Below are 21,414 nucleotides of genomic sequence, written 5' to 3'. Positions count from 1 at the left end.
TGTGGTGGTGGTAAAGAAAAGAGGCTGTGCTGCCCCCCTGTGGGAAAGACATAGTTTCCTACTCGCAATATTGGCAGTTGTAATTAACAGAGCTGCAAACTATCACCCTGCTGATTAGCTCAGGGTCTAACTAAACCAGGTCGGAGGCTGCACTGAGATGGAACTAGCTACCATGAAGCTTTGGCTGGGCTGAGAAGGGGACAAGCCTGGTGCAGGGACAGGTGCTAAACAGGAGGGTTTCATTAAACTTTGACCACAATCCAACCTCTCTAAATTGTTGACCTAATGCCCCTGCTGCAGGAGCCCTCCCAGAGCCCATCACACTCTGCTTCCACTGCACGTGGATGACCACAGCCAGGCCACCTGTGATCCCATAGCACAGCTCCAATGCTTCCGGGGACAGGGCGCAGGACACTGCGGCTCTGGCATTCCACCCCGTTTTGGACACATTTTAGCTTAACAGTATGTGCTGGAGGGTGTAAACCCCACACTGGATCTGAAGGGGTTAAGGAGCAAGTCTGGGCCCAGCCGGCCCTGTCCATCCCCACCTGCAGAGGATGCCACAGCTGAAGGTGTTGTTCAGAAGGGAGACAGACATCTCAGAAGGGACCTGCCAGGGCAGGGAGAGCAACAGACCCTGAGAGCTCCTGGAGATGGGTGCTGCAGAAACCCTTCCTTAGGAGGAACTCCTGCCTGCCTGGTGTGCTTGGGCAGCTGAGGGTCCAGTTCCTCCCCTTTTCTTTGCTACTGCGTCAAACTGTAAGACTTTGGTGGGGCAGGGAGTGGTAGGAAGCAGCCCCGGGAGGCAGCTATAAAGCACTCCCGGGGGCTGGACATTGTAGCTTCTCACATGGCCCTGGGCAGGACCCCAGTGGAGGCCCTGGGCTCCTCTACCAACCGCCTTGTTACAGAGCATACAAGAACCTTCTCTTCTGGATGCCCCCTTGGGGAAACCCCGAGAGCATGAAGACTTTGCAAACTGCACAACTGGGACTGGCCACCTGCAGGGGTCACTGAACAGATTGAAGGTGCTTCCCCGCCATGCCTGCCCTTCGGCAGAGTGCTGATCCGCCGTATTCCTTGGGATATGGCTAACTGGGAACCTGAGCGGCAGGCTGGGTTGTCAGCCACCAAAAGGCGGACTGTCAGGGCACTAGATGGTAGCTAGTGAGAGACCCTGGAGGCCGGGTGACTAGAGACCTAGTACCCTAACCACTAGGTGACACCGCCAGTGAGTGCCACCCACCGCATGGTGCTACACGCCTCCCTCGTGAACGTAACATCAGCCCGACATTAGCGGTACAAAGTCCACCAGCCCATCACAGTTCCTCTCCTTTCCCCTACATTCTGGTGCTGGTGTGCAAAGGGGGCCGTTCCTCCCCTCCTTATCTAAGGGCTCATTAGGACACCCTGGCCTTTCCACAGCCCAGTCTCCCAGCTTGCCGGGTCTCCTTCACTCTATCCAGCAGTCTCTCTATGGCCTGGCAACAGGGGCCTCCGGCAACCTGGACTCTCCTCCTCACCTTGTAGGAGGGAAAGAAACATCCTTTTGCTACAGCCCAGCAGTCTTACCCTCTACTCCGCAGGGCGGGCCTCTGGGTCCACTTCTTGGGTGGCTCCTTTCCAGGATACTGACAAGGAACCTCCCTGAGATAGTCCTCAGCCTCTCCGGCAGCTGCCCCATGCTGCCTGAGAACCATATTTCCCAGGGAGGCAGCTACTTAGTCACAGCTGGGGGAGTAATTACTCCATCCATTAACCCCTTCGTGACTGCTACAGTAGGGGGGTTAATGGATGAAGTGACTGGAACCTGCAGCCCTGGGTGTTTTGGGCGTGTGCAGGAGGTTTGGGGGAGGGAGGCCATGTCTGGGCAAATGGAGAATGAGCGAGATCTTATTTTAAAGGACGCTTTGTAAAACTGCCTCCCCGTGTGAAACAGCGCCACTGAGCGGAACGGCGCAGGCCAGCTTGCCGTTCCAACAGAGCACATGGGATGGTGGGATTGCTTGATCAAGCCATCCTCAGACAGCACGGTGTTCAACAGGTGCCAGATGCTCCGCGCAGCCTGGATGCTCCAAAGCAGAGGAGCGGGGAGGGGTGATCAGCACGTGGAGTATATGGCATCTGCACAGTTAATTGGTGGCTCACCTTGCCCCTCACTCCCTGAGCAAAGCTGGAAACGGGCCAGTTTTACAGAATTAGACGAACACTATCAACGTCTTGAGGCCAACATAGGGAGTAAACTCCTAGTGTCATTCCCTGGAGCACGGTCGCTGCATCAACACAACTCCTTGGTGCTAACGCTCCGGCAGTGGTCCCCAAATTGTGGGGTGCGTCTCCCTAGGGGGGGTGCAGAGGAATGTTCAGTGGGGTGTGGTGGGGCCTTGCCAGCACCCGTGGGGAGTGAGTGTCACCCAGCCCCCCTCCGCCCCCAGCTCTGCTCCGGCCCCACCCCCAGCTCTGCTCCGGCCCCGCCCCCAAATGCGGCTCCGCTCCGCGCTCCAGCCCCTGGCTGCAGCTCGGTTCCCAGCCCTGGTCCGGCCCCAGACCCACCCCAGCTGCAGCTGCAGCCCCAGCCTCAGCCCCCCTACCGCTGTCTGCACACCCTTCCCCCCCAGAGGTATGGTCCCAGCCCCGAGGGGGGGGTGCAGACGGGTGAGGGGGGCACAACCGTGAAAAGTTTGGGGACCACTGCACTACGGCTAAGCAGGAGATGCCCGTTCCATTCTGAGTCACATTTTCACTTGCTCGCAATGTTCTCAAACAGAATTCCTTTGGGGCTTCACTTCCCCGGGCTTGGTTTGGCCCACTGGAGATTTTTGTGAAGGAAATTTGGCACAAACTTGGTTGGGCTTCTTTTTCTGGGTTTATTCCAGCAGGACGAATGTGCGTTTTGGAAGGAAACTGTGCCAGCATTTTTCATATGGAGAATACTTAAAGTTGGCTTTATTGTACATTTTCTTCACTGACCTGTCAGCGAAAGGTCTTCCTTTAAGACCTCCTTAGGTAAGGGCACCTCAGCCAAGGCTGGCCATATCAAGACTATCTCAGCGGAGGGCCTTGTTGTAGTTATTTAGATGGATTAAATGAGCCAAAGCTGTTAATATAACCCAGGCACTGTCCAACCTTAAACAGTGGTAAATAAGGTCTGAGGTTTGGTACACAGACTTCAGCCTGCTTCAGAGCAGGGCAAACACATTACTAAAAGTCCTTCTGCCCTTTTATTATACAGAAGAGAAAGAAAACCAGAGAAAGCATTTGAAATGGAAAGTACTGAGTCAGGCTTTGATTTTAACACCATCCCTTGCTCCATTTGCCTTTAGCTGGAGAGAGTTTTCAGAAGGAAAAAGCCCCTTGACTGACAGTCTCTTAGTACTTACCAAAGATGGTAATAACCATCCTTGAGTGGAAAGAGAAGGGAGTTGAGATGAATTGGAGCTATTGTTAAAGTCAGATCCCGTTTCATCCCAGGTGGTGGCTGGGTTTCAGCTGGAGCCGGCAGAGGTGGTGATTCATCTGGGTCCCTCTCTCTGGCCCAGACATCCCTCCAGATCAGGAGGACAAAGGCCCAGGGTCCCAGGAGACAGTGGGGGTGGCAGCCATGATGGTGACACTCACTCCAGCAGCCTCCATCTGTTCTTCCCTAATCTCTCCCCAAAGTCTCTTTCTTGAAGGACTCACAAAGGGAATGGTGGGTGGAATAGCCTGGCCCCTCATTATTTTGTCCACGCGTGAAGCCTAATATCTGACACATCAATGCTGGTCTATTCATTTCCAGGTCCATATCTTCTCTTTTTACCCAGCATGGTTTCAACACCACTCTCCTTGAGTTATCATAATGTGGTCTCTTTTTAATCTGGGCTAATCCAGTCTCTCTAGCCAGTTCTTGTGCACCTGTTTATAACACAACACTACTGGCCCTACTGTCCATCAACACTTGCCTTTATAGGTTATGGTGACATCTCGTGAACTTTCATAGACTTTTTACAACTGAGCTCACCATTAGGGTCAATTTGTCAGTCCAATTATCACAACAGTCCCCATGGAAACATGCCTCAATCCAAGCCCTCCCTGCTAAGGCCACTGCCCTCAAGGACATGTTTCTTCAGGGCTCGTGTGCTCCAGACACCTCAGAGAAAAGTGATCTGCTAAAGAGGCTGAAGTGCGCCTACAGCATCTTTGATTTCGGACAATGAGATCTGGTAAACCAGTGGTTCCCAAACTTTTCAGGGTCATGGCCCCCCTTACCCCTCTCAATACCCTTTTCCTCCCCCCACCCCCCTGAGACACAGACAGGGGTAAGAGGGCTGAGACTGGGGCGGGGAATGGAGCTGCGGCCAGAGGCTGAGGGCTGGACTGGGGCCGGGGCCAGGGCCTGGTGCAGAGCTACAGCTGGGCTGTGGTCCGGGGCTGAGGCTATGGGGCCGGGATTAGGACCAGGAGCCGTGGATCGGGCCAGAGCAGAGCTGGGAGTGGAGCGGGGCTGGGTGGCGCTCCCTCCACACCCCCTGTGGGGGCTGTCCCAGACCCCGTCGTGCCCTACGAACGTTTCTCCATGCCCCCCCCAGGGGGGCGCACCCCACAGTTTGGGGACCTCTGTGCTAGATTGTGGAATAGTCCCCCATCGCTTGGGACGCTTAAGGCTGGACAAAGGCCTGGATCTTGGATTGTATGGAAGGATCCTGGCCTGGCCCTGGGGAATATGGTCCAGACAGGCTCCAGCAAGGCGCGCTCTGCTCTGCCACAGAGGAATACGCCAGGGGGTGAAGTTCTGTCATTCTCACCTGGCAGCAGCTTGCCAGCTGGCAAAGGGCTGGGGCGATGGAAACAAAGCCCCTTTCGGCTGCGGCCCAGAATCGATCCTGCCCATTAGCGAATTACAGACTCTGATTGAATTACCAGAGCTACCCTGGGATGCTCTCACCAACCAAGCTGATGGGTCTCTGGAAAGTGGATAGGTTTCATCCGTGGTCATAATTACTCCCAGCACCTGGGGGGTTCTGGACAGTCACATGAGCTGACAGGCCCTGAAGCACAGAGAGACAAATACAACGTGTCAGTAACAACCAGCCAGGAGAAAGATCACCTCGTTCCTGTGCCAAACGGCCATAAAGTCGCCTGGGAGAAGGTCGGGGTCCCAGGTGAGGGCTTTGGGCAGTGAAATATTTTAATGCCAAAACCAGCACATTTCAGAGGAGGGATTCTATGGTCATTGTTATTCCATCAATTCTTAGCATGATCGTCACACAAATCTTTCCCCACATGGTGTGTCAGAAACGTAAAGGCACCTCCCCCAGCTCCGAAAAGCCTGTCTACGTTAGACAAGACACAGGACAGCCATTCGGGAGGGGGATACCAAGGAGGGCTTTGAAGGACAGGAGAGCAGCGTTCGGGGCTGCAGGACAGCAGGCGAGATGCTGAGCACGGGAGAAGGAGAGGAACAAAAGTCGGGAGCAGGAAGGAGGGGATGGGAAATAGCAGTGGACACGTAGGTGTGGGGTAGAAAGCATGTGTGGGTGTGGATCCGACGCAGGCAAAGAGAGGGAGCCCTGCAGCCAAGCACTCATGGCCAACCCTACGCCAACGAACCAGAAAGGGCGGGGGAGTAAGAAAATCAGATCGACTAGCCCCCTTGTTTCCAGGGACGTCAGCATTCACCTGCTGCGATAAAGAAGCAACACAGGGCCCTGGCTGGTGCCGGGGACGGGGGAGGTTCTCAGCCCAGTTCCGAGCAGGCAAACAGCCACATCACGTGCTAGTGTGTTTCCAGCCAATGCCTCTTATCCACCAGCAGCGACATCCTCCTGCACACGCGGGTGCCCTTTTCTCATTTGACTCTTCTTCCAAATGCCGTTTCTCCTCCCTCCAGCTAACATGACCAAAGGCCACCCCGGGAAGAGGTGTCTGGAGAGCCAGTCACAGCTAATTTGTCTGCAGCCTCCTTGGGCACCTCCGACTTCGGAGACGGCCGCCAGCTGCTTCCTTCTGTAGCTTGCCAGACAGATGTCCCGGAGGGGCAACCGGAGACGTGGGGTTTATAGTCGAGCAAAGGGCAAAGCGGCTGCATGTACCATCAGCGTCCCCTCGGTTACCATGGGACGCGTGGGCTTTCTCGCTGCGATGGCAGGACCTGGTGTGGAAAACAAGCGATAGGAGGGATAAAGCGGGCAGGGAAAGAGACGCTGGTCAGGGTCGGGAGGCTCAACCCAGTTTTCTTCCACCCAGCTGCGGGATCTGTAGGAACGATGTCTCCGTTCCCGCTCCCCACCCTAACAGGGAACAATGCTTTTTCTTCAACAAGAAATGGCGAATCAGGGCCCTACAGGATGTGCTTGCGGCCCAACGCACACCCCCTCCCTGTGCTATATTGCCCCGCCCCAGAGTGCCCTCTTGTGGCTTTCTAGACTGGCTCCTGCCTGTCATGTACGGCTGGTACAGGGCAGGTTGCTGATCAGGCACTTGTACCAGATGTGGACTGGCTCCCGGGCTTCCTTCCCCGAGGGACACACCGGGGATGTGTTCTCTGTATGGTCATGTAATGTACTGCCAGGAGTGGCTGTTGTGCGCCGATAAGGCATGTTACACTGAGCAGCTGAACGTATAGTCCAGCTTAACCTTCTATTATACTGCCACTGGGACCTGGCCCTCTGGCTAGAGACGCCTAACATCCGACCCTTCCTGAGTGACAGTGTCCTCCTTCCAGTCTATCGCGATGTCCTGCACCAGTGTTCAAGCCAATGTAGGAAATCCCAGCCAGTTAGCTGCCCCGTTAGATCCTCCCTCCAGAATTTGGCTACCACCAGACCTGTTTCTCTGCTGCTGTGTTTAAGATCTCCTCCTCCTCTGCCATGCTCTTCCTCCTTTCCTCAGGACCTCTCATTCCTGGGACACCAACTGCTCCCCTTGAATCTGGTTGCTGTCCTTTCCTCCGGTCCCTAACTCACAGAGACTGCTTCCCTTGAGTTATGGGCCCATTCCAGGCATTGATCCTATCCCTTGCAGCCTCCTTTCTCAGTACTTCTGGATAGGGTCTGTGACGCTAGCAGACCAGCTCATGCCGAGGTCCCCATGTCTCAGCTGAACACTGACAAATACATGGCTGAAATCAGTCTGGCTCAGCTGTACGTTAGTATTGTTAAAACGGGGATTAGGGTTATAAGAAGGTGTTTAGTGCTGAGACTTTACTGAATACTTGTGAGTTGCTCTCTGCATTAGGCTGACATACCTTACAATATGGAATACAGATGTTACTATTTGAGCGGTTGTATTGTGAGCCTCGGTGACCGTGTAAATCATCAGACTGGAGAGAGACAGTAACTGGTGTGAAGTGCTGGTCTCCAGCAGAAGGTGTTACGTCCTGTCCAACAGGGAAGGGGCATTGACACCAGACAGACCATTGTGGGACATTAAAGAGGACAAAAGACATTGGCTGTTCTGCCCTCCCTCCGTGAAGATGAGTTGTGCAAGTGGATTCCTCCTGTCAGCTGAGTTCTCAGCTCAGAGCACATGGAGGGTGTTACAGAGTGTGGCGGAGTCTGGGGCCTGCACCCCTCTTCCTGGGATTCACTCTGACTCTCAGCCAGCCAGTAAAATGGAAGGTTTATTGGACAATAGGAACACAATCTAAAACAGAGCTTGTGGGTACAACCAGGACCCCTCAATCAAGTCCTTCGGGGGGGGGGGAGGGAGCTCAGACCCCAGTCCTGGGGTTCCCTGCGTTCCACCACCCAGCCCAAAACGGAAACCAAACCCCCCCCAGCAGGCTGTCTCCTGCAGCCTCTGTCCAGTTTCCCAGGCAGAGGTGTTACCTCCCCCTCCCGGCTCAGGTTACAGGCTCTCAGGTCTCCCATCCCCAGTGAAACTCCCCTGCCACATTCCCAGGTCAACACTCCTCCCTCCCTGCTGTGTCACATCTCTCCCCCCTTTGAGACTGAACTGAGCGGAGTCACTCTGACCAGTGACCTGGGGAAGTTCGGAGTCCCCGCTCCAGGACAACGCATCCGCTATCATGTTGGCACTTCCCTTCACATGGACCACGTCCATGTCGTAATCCTGCAGGAGCAGGCTCCATCTCAGGCGTTTGGCGTTGGCTCCTTTCATCTGGTGCAGCCAGGTCAGGAGAGAGTGGTCGGTGTACACGGTGAAGTGTCGCCCGAAGAGATAGGGCTCTAGTTTCTTGAGGGCCCACACCATGGCCAGGCACTCCTTCTCGATGGCCGCGTAGTGTTGCTCCCGGGGTAGCAACTTCTTGCTCAGGTACACGATGGGGTGTCTCTCCCCCTTTTCATCCTCCTGCATTAACACCGCCCCCAGTCCCGTGTCGGAGGCGTCGGTGAACACCATAAAGGGCTTGTCAAAGTCTGGGTTTGCCAGAACTGGGCCACTGACCAGAGCCACCTCCAGCATCTGGCCTCCTGGCACTGCTTGGTCCAGACCACCTTGTCTGGCTTCCCTTTCTTGCATAGCTCAGTGATGGGGGTGGCTATGGTGCTAAAGCGGGGCACAAACCTTCGATAGTATCCTGCCAACCCAATAAAGGCTTGGACCTGCTTTTTGGTGTGGGGAGCGGGCCAGTCTCTGATCACCTCCACCTTAGCTGGTTCCGGCTTTAGGCGGCCGCTCCCCACCCGATGGCCCAGGTAAGATATTTCAGCCATCCCCACCTTGCACTTCTCAGCTTTTATGGTCAGCCCCGCCTCCTGGAGTCGGTCCAGGACTTGTCTAACCTGGGACACATGGTCCTCCCAGGTCTGGCTAAAGACACAGATGTCATCAATATACGCCACGGCAAACTCTCCATCCCCTTCAGTAGCTGATCCACCAGGCACTGGAAGGTGGCCGGCGCTCCCTTGAGGCCGAAAGGTAGGGTCAGGAAATCATAGAGCCCCAGAGGGGTGATAAAGGCCGATTTCAGCCAGGCATCTGCATCCAGTGGCACTTACCAGTAGCCCTTTTTAAGATCCATGGTGGTAAGGTATTGAGCTCCTCCCAGCTTGTCTAGGAGCTCATCAGGCCTGGGCATGGGGTAGGCATCCGATACAATGATGGCATTGAGCTTCCGATAGTCCACACAGAACCAGACTGACCCGTCCTTTTTGGGGACCAGCACACTGGCGAGGCCCAAAGGCTGGCAGATGGCTGGATCACCCCCAAAGCCAGCATATCCCGGACCTCTCTTTCCAGGTCCTGAGCAGTTTTCCCTGTGACTCGGAAGGGGGAGCATCTTATCGGTGGGTGCGACCCTGTCTGCACCGGTGGAGAGTCAGATTAGTGCGTCCAGGCTAGTTGGAAAACAGCTGTCGGTACGGATGCAGCACCCCCCTGACCTCAGCTTGCTGGGCAGGGGTTAGCTGATCCGAGAGGGGAATTGTTTCCAGGGGGGAACCAGCTCTGGGAATAGATCTACTAAAGGGTCATCTCCCTGCTCCTCCCAATGTCCACACACGGCCAACACCACATTCCCCCTGGCATAATATGGCTTCATCATATTCACACGGTACACCCGGCGGTGGTGCGCCCGGTTAGACAGCTCCACCACATAGTTTACCTCATTTAGCTGCTTGACAACCTTGAAAGGGCCTTCCCAGGTGGCCTGTAGTTTGTTCTTTCTCACGGGAATGAGAACCATCACTGGATCCCCGGTGGTGTAGGCACGGGCCCACGCCGTGTGGTCATACCAGACCTTCTGCTTCTTCTGGGCTCTGGCCAGATTCTCCCTGGCCAGGCCCATGAGTTCAGGAAGTCTCTTTCGGAAGATCAGGACATACTCCACCACTGATTCTCCATTGGGAGTGGCCTTCCCCTCCCATTTGTCTCTCATCAGGTCCAGGGGGCCCCTTACCCTCCTTCCATATAACCGTTCGAAAGGCAAAAATCTGGTAGACTCCTGGGGTACCTCCCTGTACACGAACAGCAGGTGAGGTAAGTACTTGTCCCAATCCTGCGGGTGCTGGTTCATAAAGGTTTTCAGCATCATCTTTAGCGTCCCATTGAACCTCTCCACCAGCCCATTGGACTGGGGGTGATAAGCCGAGGCCCAGTTGTGCCAGACCCCACATTTCTCCCATAAGCACCGGAGCAGGGCCGACATGAAGTTGGAGCCTTGGTCTGTCAAGACTTCCTTGGGGAACCCCACTCGGCTGAAAACGGTCAGGAGCGCATCGGCCACGGTGTCTGCTTCAATGGAAGCTAAGGGCACCGCCTCAGGGTAGTGGGTGGTGAAATCTACCACCACCAGAATGTATTTCTTCCCCGACCAGGTCGTCTTGCTGAGAGGTCCCACTATGTCCATGGCCACCTTCTGGAAAGGCTCCTCTATGACGGGCAAAGGTTTCAAAGCTGCTTTCCCCTTGTCCTGGGCCTTCCCCACCCTCTGACAGGGGTCACAGGATCGGCAATACTGCCGGACCGTGGTAAAGACCCCGGGCCAGTAAAAGTTCTGTAGCAACCTCTGCCGGGTGCGCCGGATTCCCTGGTGCCCTGAGAGGGGGATGTCATGGGCCATGTACAGTAGCTTGCGGCGATACTTCTGGGGGACCACCAGCTGCCTCCTGATCCCACAGGACTCCACTTCCCTTGGGGGAGCCTATTCTTGATACAGGAACCCCTTCTCCCACAGGAACCTTTCCTGGCAACCTCTCCTCATGGTCCGTCCCACACTGAGGTCAGGTCCTTGAGCTTCCGCAAGGAGGGATCTTTCCTCAACTCGGCCTGGAACTCAGCGGCTGGGGAAGGGATGGGGACCGGTTCCCTCTCATTGGCCGGGTCTGAGGCCACAGCCTCTCTGAGCTGTGCCCCTCGGCGCTCCCTCCCCACCAGGGTAGGGTCCTGCGCCTCCGGTGTGGTACCCTCCCCAAGGTCGGGGCACAGTGCCCCTCGCCGGCTCTGGCTACGGGTCACAACCAGGGCGGTCTGGAGGTTGCTTGGCCAGTCCTCTAGGTCTCCCCCTATCAAAACCTCAGTGGGCAAATGGTGGTGTACCCCCACGTCCTTGGGGCCCTCCTTAACCCCCCATTTCAGGTGTACCGTTGCCACAGGCACCTTGAATGGGGTCTCAGCCACCCCAGTCAGGGTCAGGTAGGTGTTCGGCACCACCTGATCTGGGGCCACCACCTCGGGCCGGGCCAGCGTCACCTCCGCGCCCGTATCCCAGTATCCATTGACCTTCCTCCCATCCACCTCAAGGGGAACAAGGCACTCTCTCCAGAGGGACAGCCCCGCGCCCACCCTGTAAACCAAGAACCCTGAGTCCAGAGCATCCAGCCCTCCGGAGGAGCTGGCCTGGGGTACTCTTCCCTCCTGAGCAGGTGGTAAGCTGGCAGCCCCCCTTGCCTGGGCCGTCTGCCCCTCGTCCAGCTGGGTCCCTACCCAGTTAACCCTGGATCGGTTGGGTCTGCTCAGTCTGTCCCTGAGCCTGTGGCACTGGGTCCATACATGGCCTCTCTGGCCACAGTGATAGCAGCTCAGGTCACGTTGGTCCCCTCGAGCGGGTCGGATGGTCCTGACGCCAGGCGTTCCCCTTGGGAGGGAGTTCTCCATATTTCGCCGCTGGGAGGTCCCATGGTGACTCTCTCTCTGCATCGGGGGGGCCTGTTCTTTTGGGACTCCTCCCTGCTACCCCGATCGACTGTTCACAAACTCGTCGGCCAGCTGCCCTGCATGCTGTGGGTTCTCTAGCTTTTTGTCCACCAACCATAGCCTCAGGTCAGAAGGGCACTGTTCATACAGTTGCTCCAGTACAATTAGGTCAAGCAGGTCCTCTTTAGCTTGGGCCCCAGCTGTCCACTTGCGGGCATATCCCTGCATCCGGTTGACCAGTTGTAGGTATGTGACCTCAGGCGTTTTACACTGACTCCGGAACCTTTTCCGATAGATCTCGGGGGTCAGCTCAAACTGACGGAGCAGGGCCTTTTTGAACAGTTCGTAGTCCCCTGCATCTGCCCCTGTCATTTGGCTGTACACGGCTTTGGGGTCCAGTAAGGGGGTGAGAAACTGGAGCCTGTCGGCAGGGACAACGCTGTGCATCTCGCAGGCATTCTCAAAGGCCGCCAGGAAGCTATCTATGTCCTCCCCCTCCTTATGATGGGCCAGGGAGCACTTATCAAAGCTCTTTGCAGTCTTGGGTCCCCCCTTACTCACTGCAGCCAGGGCCCCACTGCTCCTCAGCCTGGCCAGATCCAGCTCATGCTGTCTCTGCTTCTCTTCATGCTGCCTCTTTCTCCTTCTCCTCCTGCTCATGCTGACATTGCCTCTCCTCCTGCTCATGCTGATGCTGCTTTTCATGATCCTCCAGCTCCCTCATTTTCATCTCCCTCTCCCATTCCAGCCGCCTCCGCACCAGGGATGGGGAGCTCCGCCAGGAGAATCCCCTGCTGGCTCCTGGGGTCAGGATGCCCTCGGTATTTGCTGGGCTTTCCCCAACCCCTCCCCAGGCATAGGTAGGAAGGGTCGCAGGGATGTCCTCGGCAGCAGTCTGAACCCTCCCAACCCGGTCAGGCCCCAGGGCCCACGCTGCGTCTACCAGGCGGCTTCCCTCAGGGACAGGGACCTGGTCATCCAAGCGATCCTTCTCCTCCAACTGGGCAATCAGCTGTTCCTTGGTGGACCTCCCAATGTGCAGCCCCCTCTGCCTGCACAGCTCCACCAGGTCGCTCTTAAAGCGTTTAGCGTACCTCTCCCTGCTGGCCACTCGCAGGCCGGGCAGCTTTCCACGGGTTCCAGGAAGAACCCCAAGCGTGCCAGTACTTCTTGAGGTCACCACCTCTTTGCCAGGGTTGAGCTGCAGACTTCTCCACCCCTGGGACCGCTCGCTGCAATGCCCCGGGGGACCCTGTTACTGCAAAAGTCCTTCTCTCTGGTCACACACTCCCAGGGGTTAACCGCCCCCTGCAACTGTCTCTCTCTGAATCTTCAGCACACCTGGTCCCCATCAATCCCCCTTCGTTTTACTGTTTCCCAGTCACTTACTGCAGGAAGCGCCGTTCACGGGGTGCAGTACATCCCACCGCTGCCACCAGTTGTCACGGAGTGTGGGGGAGTCCGTGGCCTGCACCCCTCTTCCTGGGATTCACTGTGACTCTCAGCCAGCCAGTAAAACGGAAGGTTTATTGGACAATAGGAACACAATCTAAAACAGAGCTTGTGGGTACCACCAGGACCCCTCAGTCAAGTCCTTCTGGGGGGCAGCGAGCTTAGACCCCAGCCCTGGGGTTCCCTGCATTCCACCACCCAGCACCAAACTGAAACCAAACCCCCCCCAGCAGGCTCTCTCCTGCAGCCTTTGTCCAGTTTCCCAGGCAGAGGTGTTACCTCCCCCTCCCGGCTCAGGTTACAGGCTCTCAAGTCTCCCATCCCTAGTGAAACCCCCCTGCCACATTCCCAGGTCAACACTCCCCCCTCCCTGCTGCGTCACAGCAATCTCGTTAGATATGCGTTAGATTCTGTTTTGTTTAAATGGCTGATAAAATAAGCTGTGCTGGATGGAATGTAGTTTCCTGTTTTTGTGTGTTTTTGTAAATTAAGTTTTTGCCTAGAGGGATTCTCTATGTTTTGAATCTGATTACCCTGTAAGGTATTTACCATCCTGATTTTACAGAGGTGACTCTTACTTTTTCTTTAATTAAAATTCTTCTTTTAAGAACCTGATTGTTTTTTCATTGTTCTTAAGATCCAAGGGTTTGGATCTGTGTTCATCTATGCAAATTGATGAGGATTTTTATCCAGCCTTCCGCAGGAAAGGGGGTGTAGGGCTTGGAGGGATTTTGAGGGGAAGACATTTGCAAGTGGGCTCTTTCCCTGTTATATATTTGTCAGACACTTGGTGGTGGCAGCAATAAAGTCGAGGGACAAAAGGTAAAAAAGTTTGTACCTTGGGGAAGTTTTAACCTAAGCTGGAAAAATAAGCTTAGGGGGTTTTTCCATGTACCCTAGAGTTCAGAGTGGAGAAGGAACTTATGCTCAAATAAATTTGTTAGTCTCAAAGGTGCCACAAGTACTCCTTTTCTTTTTGCGAATACAGAATAACACGGCTGATACTCTGAACCCTTGGTTCTGCAGGTTTTTTATTGCAATGTAGATGTACCCTGGAAGTCCAGGTTTCCCTTTCTGCCTCAGAGACTCAGCTTAACCTGCTTCTAGCACTCTGACCAGGTGACCCCCGCCACCTAGCCCAGTGGCCCAGCTAGCTGGCTTATCCATGATCCTGTCTAAGACCTGGGACTTGCCTCCAGTGTTAACATTTACAGGGGAAGGAGACTGTTGCATCTCATACAGGGAGCAGAGGTTTAGCTGAGCGCAATAATGAGCAGCCAAGTATGGTGATGACAAAAACTAAATGACTCCTCCCCCTTCTAGATAACCTCACAGTAGATCCAGTGTCAGCTTTTTCCAGACTGGAGAGAAGGTGACCACTTCAGCCAACACAGTCATCATTATTCATAAACAACAAGATCTAAACTCTGTCCATTCAAATGTGTTTCACTGTGTCTGTGTGTTCTGAACTACAAGGGCCCAACCTTGCCCCACATCACTGGCATTACATCCCTGGGCAATCACGTGTGTTTAGAAACATGCTAGCCAATAAGAGCAATATTCTACCTTTCTATATCCCCCCTTACCTCAAGGCATTTCACAAACACACCTCCCTGTGGGACAATCACCTCTGCTTAAACAGCTTGCAGAGTTTACGGACATGTCAGTCCATGGCCCGAAAAAAAACTGCAAGACACCTGCAAAGCAAAGGCCAATATTAGACATGATGGAAGGAACTGGCATGGACCTCTAGGGGACCTGGAAGCGCAGTGCCCCCTACTCCTGGGAAAGGAGACAGTGCGGAGATTCCTACCAGGGCTTTCTCAAAGGACAGTGCACAACTGCTTCCACCTTTCCTATCCGCCTCTGGCAAGTAACAACCTCAGCCTTGGGTTCCTGTTTTGTTGATGGAAGAGAAAAAGACCCTCCCCCTCCCCCAAAAAAAGACTCCCTGGTACTTTTGGAATGTGGGAGGGGTAGGAAATAGACACGGGGTAAAAGAGGTTTGATAGTCTACCCTGTACCCTATCCCTCGTCTGCCTCTGTTTTCAGCTCCTCCACCCCGCGCAAACAGCTGAAGTGCTCCTTACTGCTGATCACAGCTTTAGCCCAAGCAGCCGCTAAGTGCAACTGACAGGATTCTTGACTGTTCCCTGGGGCTCACAGCTGCAGTGTAACTGCCCAGGGTCTTGCTCCTTCCGCACTGCCGCGCCTTGGGAGAGATACAAGCAGCAGCCTTGCAGACACAGAACCACTACGCAGCACTAGTTCATACTCTGTGGGTTTTCTTTGTCATCACAATGAGATGAACATCAGTTTCTACATAACAAATGTGTAAGGCCAGTGGTTCTCAAATGCGGTCACCAGGGGCTTTTCTTGCAGCCACAGCCTCATGGACTGTTATAGGGGGCGGAGGCAAAATAGCAGCCCCTTCCTGTTGCTCCTGGATGCCCGGCCTTGGTGTCGATTGCTGGGGCCACCAGCACTGGTTGGGCCCTGCTCCCCCTGTGGAGATACCTGGGGCACAACGCTGGAGGACCAGGCAGCTGGTGAGTTTACCACCTTCCCAAGGGCGGTGGGGTTCAGGCTTTGGGCTCCAGCCCTCCACTGCCTCCCCATTCCCGCCTCCCCGGACCCCTTCCCCCCCCTCACCCCATCTAGGGCTTAATTTGTCCCCAGGCTTGTTGACAGGGCTGAGTAAGTCTGCTGTGAATAGTGATACTTCTATGTTTGTTAATATCACTTTTGCCAGCTAGCAATAAACAAATTACAATGATTTGGCCGTGTATATTTATTTGTTTTTCCTAAAGCTAAATTAAGTATTTTTGGAAAAAGCATGAGAGCAGCCACCAGCTTAAACAGTGAGAGATCAGCTTAAAGCCCTGAAACAGGAGCAGTAACTATTATCGCTCTGCATATTCTTGTTATCAATATAAATGTCCAGTCCCTTTTTGTTGCTACATTTTCAGCCTCAACAGCATCCAGTAGCAGTGGGTTCCACAGGGTAATTATTCACCATGTGAAAATGTGTTTCCTTTGATCAGTTTTGAATTTCCAGCCTTTTCACTTCAATGAATGTCCCTCTGTTTTTGTGTTATGAGACAGAGAACAGACGCTCCCAATCTACCTCCACTGGACCATACAGACTTTTATCTCCTCTCTTTCATCATCTTTCTCAGGTAAACAAGACCAGGCTCTTCAGTCTTTCCTCATGAGAGGTTTTGTTGTTTTTTTTTCCCCAGCCCCTTGATTCTTGTATGAACTCCACATCAGTGATCCCACTGATAGGAGTCCTGTCACTGGCGTGTTAGGTATCCTCAAGCAAGTCATGTCATCACTTTGTGCTTCGCTTTCCCACTCTGTTAAATGGGGATATCAATTCTGACCTACTCCGTGGGGTGAGGTGTGAAGTTTTCTGAGTAGACAAGAGTGGACAGTTATTGGTCTGCGTGAAGTGGGCGACTTTTACTGTTAATATTGGCCCAGCTTTATTATTTTGTATAGTAATTAGCTGAATATGCATCTAGACTCATTGATTTTAGGGCCAGAAGGGACCCCTATGATCTAGTCTGACCTCCTGCATAACAAAGGCTAGCGGAGTACTTTCAAGGGCTCTGTTTTTCATTTCCAGCATCTGGCCTGTAGGCATCCGATACATGAGGAAGTATCATTTCTCCCCCTGTTCCTCTCTCTGTCTCTCACACACACACCCAGCTCCAGAAGGGAGAATTGCTGTCTTGCCCTTCCTGAGGCTGCTGCATGGTAGGGTGTCTGCTACTCTACCCTTCCCCCAGGCTCCATATTTTGGGCAGCTGCTGCCTCCCACACAGCTCCAATACCAGCCTCTGCAGCAGCTGAGAGCTGTGCTAAGCATGATATTGACATGTTCTTGACATTTTCACAGCCACACCTTAAGTTCCCAAAGGCTGCAGTGAAAATCACTAGGGTCTTCCCCACTTCTCTGCTGCCCCTTAGCAGAGCCCTGAGCAGCACCAGGTGCCCCGGAGTTGTCCAGATTCACACAGATAGCCCCACATCAGGTCATGCTGGGAAATTTTCTCTTCCTAAAAAGAAGAGCTAGAAACATAGGGCACCATTTTCAAAGGCACTGAGCACCCACCAATTCCACTGGAGCTCAGCGTCCTGGAAAAGTTGGGCTATTTTAAAAAAAGAATAAAAGCTTAGATTCTGCAGGAACTAAGGGTTCATGCCCCGGACTCACCAGTAAGGTAGCAGCATTTGAGTGCTGATAGAATTGTCGAAATGCCATAGAACCCCTTTCTACACAGACTCTGCTGTGGGCCATGTCTACTACCAATCCCACTGGCTTCAAAACCAACGTTCCCTGTATCTCAGGTACCTAAATGATCCAGAATTCCTACTCATTTCCATTTACCCCTCTCTCATCACACCCTCGCCCCAGCACTTCTACAGCCAGGCTACCAAGAAACACACCATCAGACCTTAATACCCAGTAATATATAGGGGGAGAGCTCACCACGTGCCCCAGCTGCATTGCTCCTTCCCTGGCACACTAGTTATTGTCCCAGCCGCTCAACAGACATTTCCCTGGCAGGGCTATATTCATTGTGGGGAGAGAGGCTCCCAGCCAAGCCAGGCTCAGCACAGCTCCGGCTGAATCAATGAGTTCCAGCCCAGCGGCTGCCTGTAGAACCCACAAAGAGCAGGTAACCTACAGAGACAAGAGACCCACTAGAGACAGGGGAGATTAGCCAGCTGAAGAGCAGGGCTGGCGGTCACACTTCTGCATTCTTACCGGAGGCTGCAGCATGAACTTTGCTTTGCTTTTCCACTCTCCAGCTGCCTCTACCCACTGAAAAATCTCCCCAGCAACCAGCCAGGGAACCCGCAGCAGACAGACCGACCCTGCCTTGGAGAGAGAGTTTCTCTTGGTGTCACAGGGGAAACTCCCCTCCCCACAGATGCCCAGGGAAGGGAAGAGAAGAGGGGGTGAGGAACGAACAAGGGTGGGAAGGAAGGAGGGGTGGGGGAGAGGAAGGGAAGAATTGAGCAGAGCAGGCAAGGAAGGGGAGAAGTAGAGGGAGGGGGAGCAGACGAGAGGAGTCGGGGCAGAGCAGGGGGGAGCTGAGGCAGGAAACAACTAGGGGGAAGCAGGGCGTGGGAGGGGAGCTGGGGGACTGGGAGGAGGCAGGAAGGGGGCTGGGGCAGGTGGGGGAAGTGGGGCAAGAGCAGGGCTAGGGGAGCAGGGGGACTGGGGTGGGGCAGGTGAGGCTGGGGCAGCGGGGATGGACTGGGGCAGGTGGCAGCAGCAAGGGGGCGTGGCGGGTGGGGGCTGGGGTAGCTGGGGTGGACTGAAGGGGGCAGGAAGGGATCGGGGTAGATGGGGGGCAGCGTAGGAAGGGGCCAGGGGACCAGGACAGGTGAGGGGGGACGGGGAGGCGGGAATTGACTGCGGCAGGCGGGGGGGGGGGGGGGGGGAAGGAAGGGGCCTGGGGCTGGCGGGGTACATGAGAGGGAAGGTGGGTGGTCGAGAAGAGACCGGGGTAGATGAGGGGGAAGGGGTGGGGGCGGGGCCGGCGGGGTACATGAGGGGGAAGGTGGGGGGTCGAGAAGAGACCGGGGTAGATGAGGGGGAAGGGGTGGGGGCGGGGCCGACGGGGTACATGAGGGGGAAGGTGGGGGGTCGAGAAGAGACCGGGGTAGATGAGGGGGAAGAGGTGGGGGCGGGGCCGGCGGGGTACATGAGGGGGAAGGTGGGGGGTCGAGAAGAGACCGGGGTAGATGAGGGGGAAGAGGTGGGGGCGGGGCCGGCGGGGTACATGAGGGGGAAGGTGGGGGGTCGAGAAGAGACCGGGGTAGATGAGGGGGAAGAGGTGGGGGCGGGGCACATGAGGGGGAAGGTGGGGGGTCGAGAAGAGACCGGGGCAGATGAGGGGGCGGGGTAGATGAGGGGGAAGGGGTGGGGGCGGGGCCGGCGGGGTACATGATGGGGAAGGTGGGGGGTCGAGAAGAGACCGGGGTAGATGAGGGGGAAGAGGTGGGGGCGGGGCACATGAGGGGGAAGGTGGGGGGTCGAGAAGAGACCGGGGCAGATGAGGGGGCGGGGTAGATGAGGGGGAAGAGGTGGGGAGGGGCACATGAGGGGGAAGGTGGGGGGTCGAGAAGAGACCGGGGCAGATGAGGGGGCGGGGTAGATGAGGGGGAAGAGGTGGGGGCGGGGCACATGAGGGGGAAGGTGGGGGGTCGAGAAGGGACCGGGGTAGATGAGGGGGAAGGGGCGGGGCCGGTGGGGGGCGGGGTACATGAGGGGGAAAGTGGGGGGTAGATGAGGGGGCGGGGTACATGAGGGGGGAGGGGCGGGGCCGGGAGTGCGGGAGGGGCCGGGCAGAGCGCGGGGCTCCGCCCCCCGGACTCACCGCTCCCCGGCGCCCGCAGCCCCGCAGCGCTGCCCAAAGCCCCCCGCGACCCGCTCTCCGGACACGCCCCCGCCCGCTCTCATTGGCCCGATCTCGTCCCCGCCTCCTCGCTCGCTCATTGGCCAGGGCGGTTCCGGGGCCTGTGAGGGCACTAGGCGGTCCCTCCTTACGGGGGGCGGGACCTAGGGGGAGGGGTCACCCAGTTGCGGGGCGACGGCTCACGAATGGACCAATGACAAGCCCATGGGGTGGGACTGTGAGTCTGGGACTGGCAGCCAGGACTCACCCCATGTGCTTCCCTGAGTCAGCCGTGTGCTGCTGGGGGCCCCACTCCCTGGGGGCTGGGTCCCTCCCCACCCTCTGCCCATCCTCCCCTTCCTTCCTTCCTTCCCAATCTCACCCCCCCTTTCTCCATCCCCCCCTTCCTTCCCCATCTCACCCCCCCTTCACCTAGCCCACCCCCTTGGGCCCACTGCCCATCCCCCCCCTTCCTTCCCAATTTCACCCCCCCCTTTGGGCCCACTGTCCATCCCCCCCTTCCTTCCCAATCTCACCCCCCCTTTGTCCATCCCCCCCTTCCTTCCCAATCTCACCCCCCGCTTCACCTAGCCCACCCCCTTGGGCCCACTGCCCCTTCCCGTCCCCCTCTGCTGAATTCAGACTGAATGCTCGGCTGCGAACACTGTAACTGGGCACCAAGTGTGTCCGGAAAAGCCCAAGTCGTCCCTGCTGAGGTGTGTCCTCCGCCTGCATCGGCAGGTGCTTACCTCCATCCTCGGCACAGCTGTGCACACCTGCCTCTCCCTGGGTGCTCAGCCCCCGCCTCCGCACAGCTGTGGGCTCTGTTGTGTACTCTGCCAAATGTATGGAGGAAGGGGATTCCCCCCAACCCCAACATTCTCATGAACGAATTATCTGCCCCCCTCCCCCACAACATCTGCCCATCCCCCAGACCAACAATTATCCCAGCTCAAACCTCCGATGTGCCCCACAAGCCCGCACCAGATCTGCTGCCTCCTACTCCCCAACATACGTCACTTCTTTCTCCCGCTCCCTAAAATCAGAGCTGTCCCCCCTCCTGTCAGTTCTGCCCCTGCCCCCTCCCCCAACATCAGCTCTAATCACACGAGTCCCTTCTGGCTTTACAATCGAGGAAAGACCCCCAGTTTTAGGGGGGTTAAAACTTTGAGAGACTCTGTCCCTTTAACATGCAGGAGACTACGAGTCCCAGTCCCCAGTGGGTGCCGGACATGATGGGACTGGTGGCCGCTGGGGGTCGGGGGGCTGCGGTGAATGGGGAAGGTGGTTCCCCTGAAGGGCCCGAGCCTCCCTCTCTTACCTAGCTACAGCATCCATTGGATGGGGCTCACAAGCCCCTTCTCCCTGGGCCAGCGGGCAGCTGCCCTTTTTCACCTGACTCATTTGTGCGGGTGCCTGTGGGTTCTTGTCATGAGGCTGACGAGCTGCTCAGTGCATCGGACAGGCTCGGCGTCCCGGGCAAGTTGAACTTGGTGTAAGGAAGGGGATGGAGGTACTTCTGGGCCCGAGAGTGCTCCTCATCCACCTCCCTCCAGGAACAAACTGACCAGGTCAGGGCCACCTGGAAACTCTCACAGGGACAGGTGGTCGGGGAAACACCTCCGGGGTTTCTCCACCATGAATGCAGCATGGGGGTCCTGAGCCTGTCCTTCGGGGCCTCGGTCTCGCGGGGTCAGACTCAGTCAATGGCACGTAGGCTCCCGGCAGCCTGCGTGTTGCCTCTAGAGAAGAACGCACTGCGCGTGAGCATGTGTTGGAGTGCAGGGCCCATGTGCTGACATTCCGGTCCCTGCGACGTGATCCTTGCGACAGCGCCCGTCAGGGCCTTAGAGGGGTGACTCATGGCCATGGTGGAGCCGTCGGTCCACCCGCCGGAGTATCATGACCAGCAGTTGTAACGTGACGGGCCTCAACTGTGCTGCCAGGGGAGGGCGCCCCCAGATTTTGC

Source organism: Caretta caretta, chromosome 4, assembly GCF_965140235.1.
Source record: "Caretta caretta isolate rCarCar2 chromosome 4, rCarCar1.hap1, whole genome shotgun sequence".
NCBI lineage: Eukaryota > Metazoa > Chordata > Testudines > Cheloniidae > Caretta > Caretta caretta.
This window is presented reverse-complemented; position numbering follows the sequence as displayed.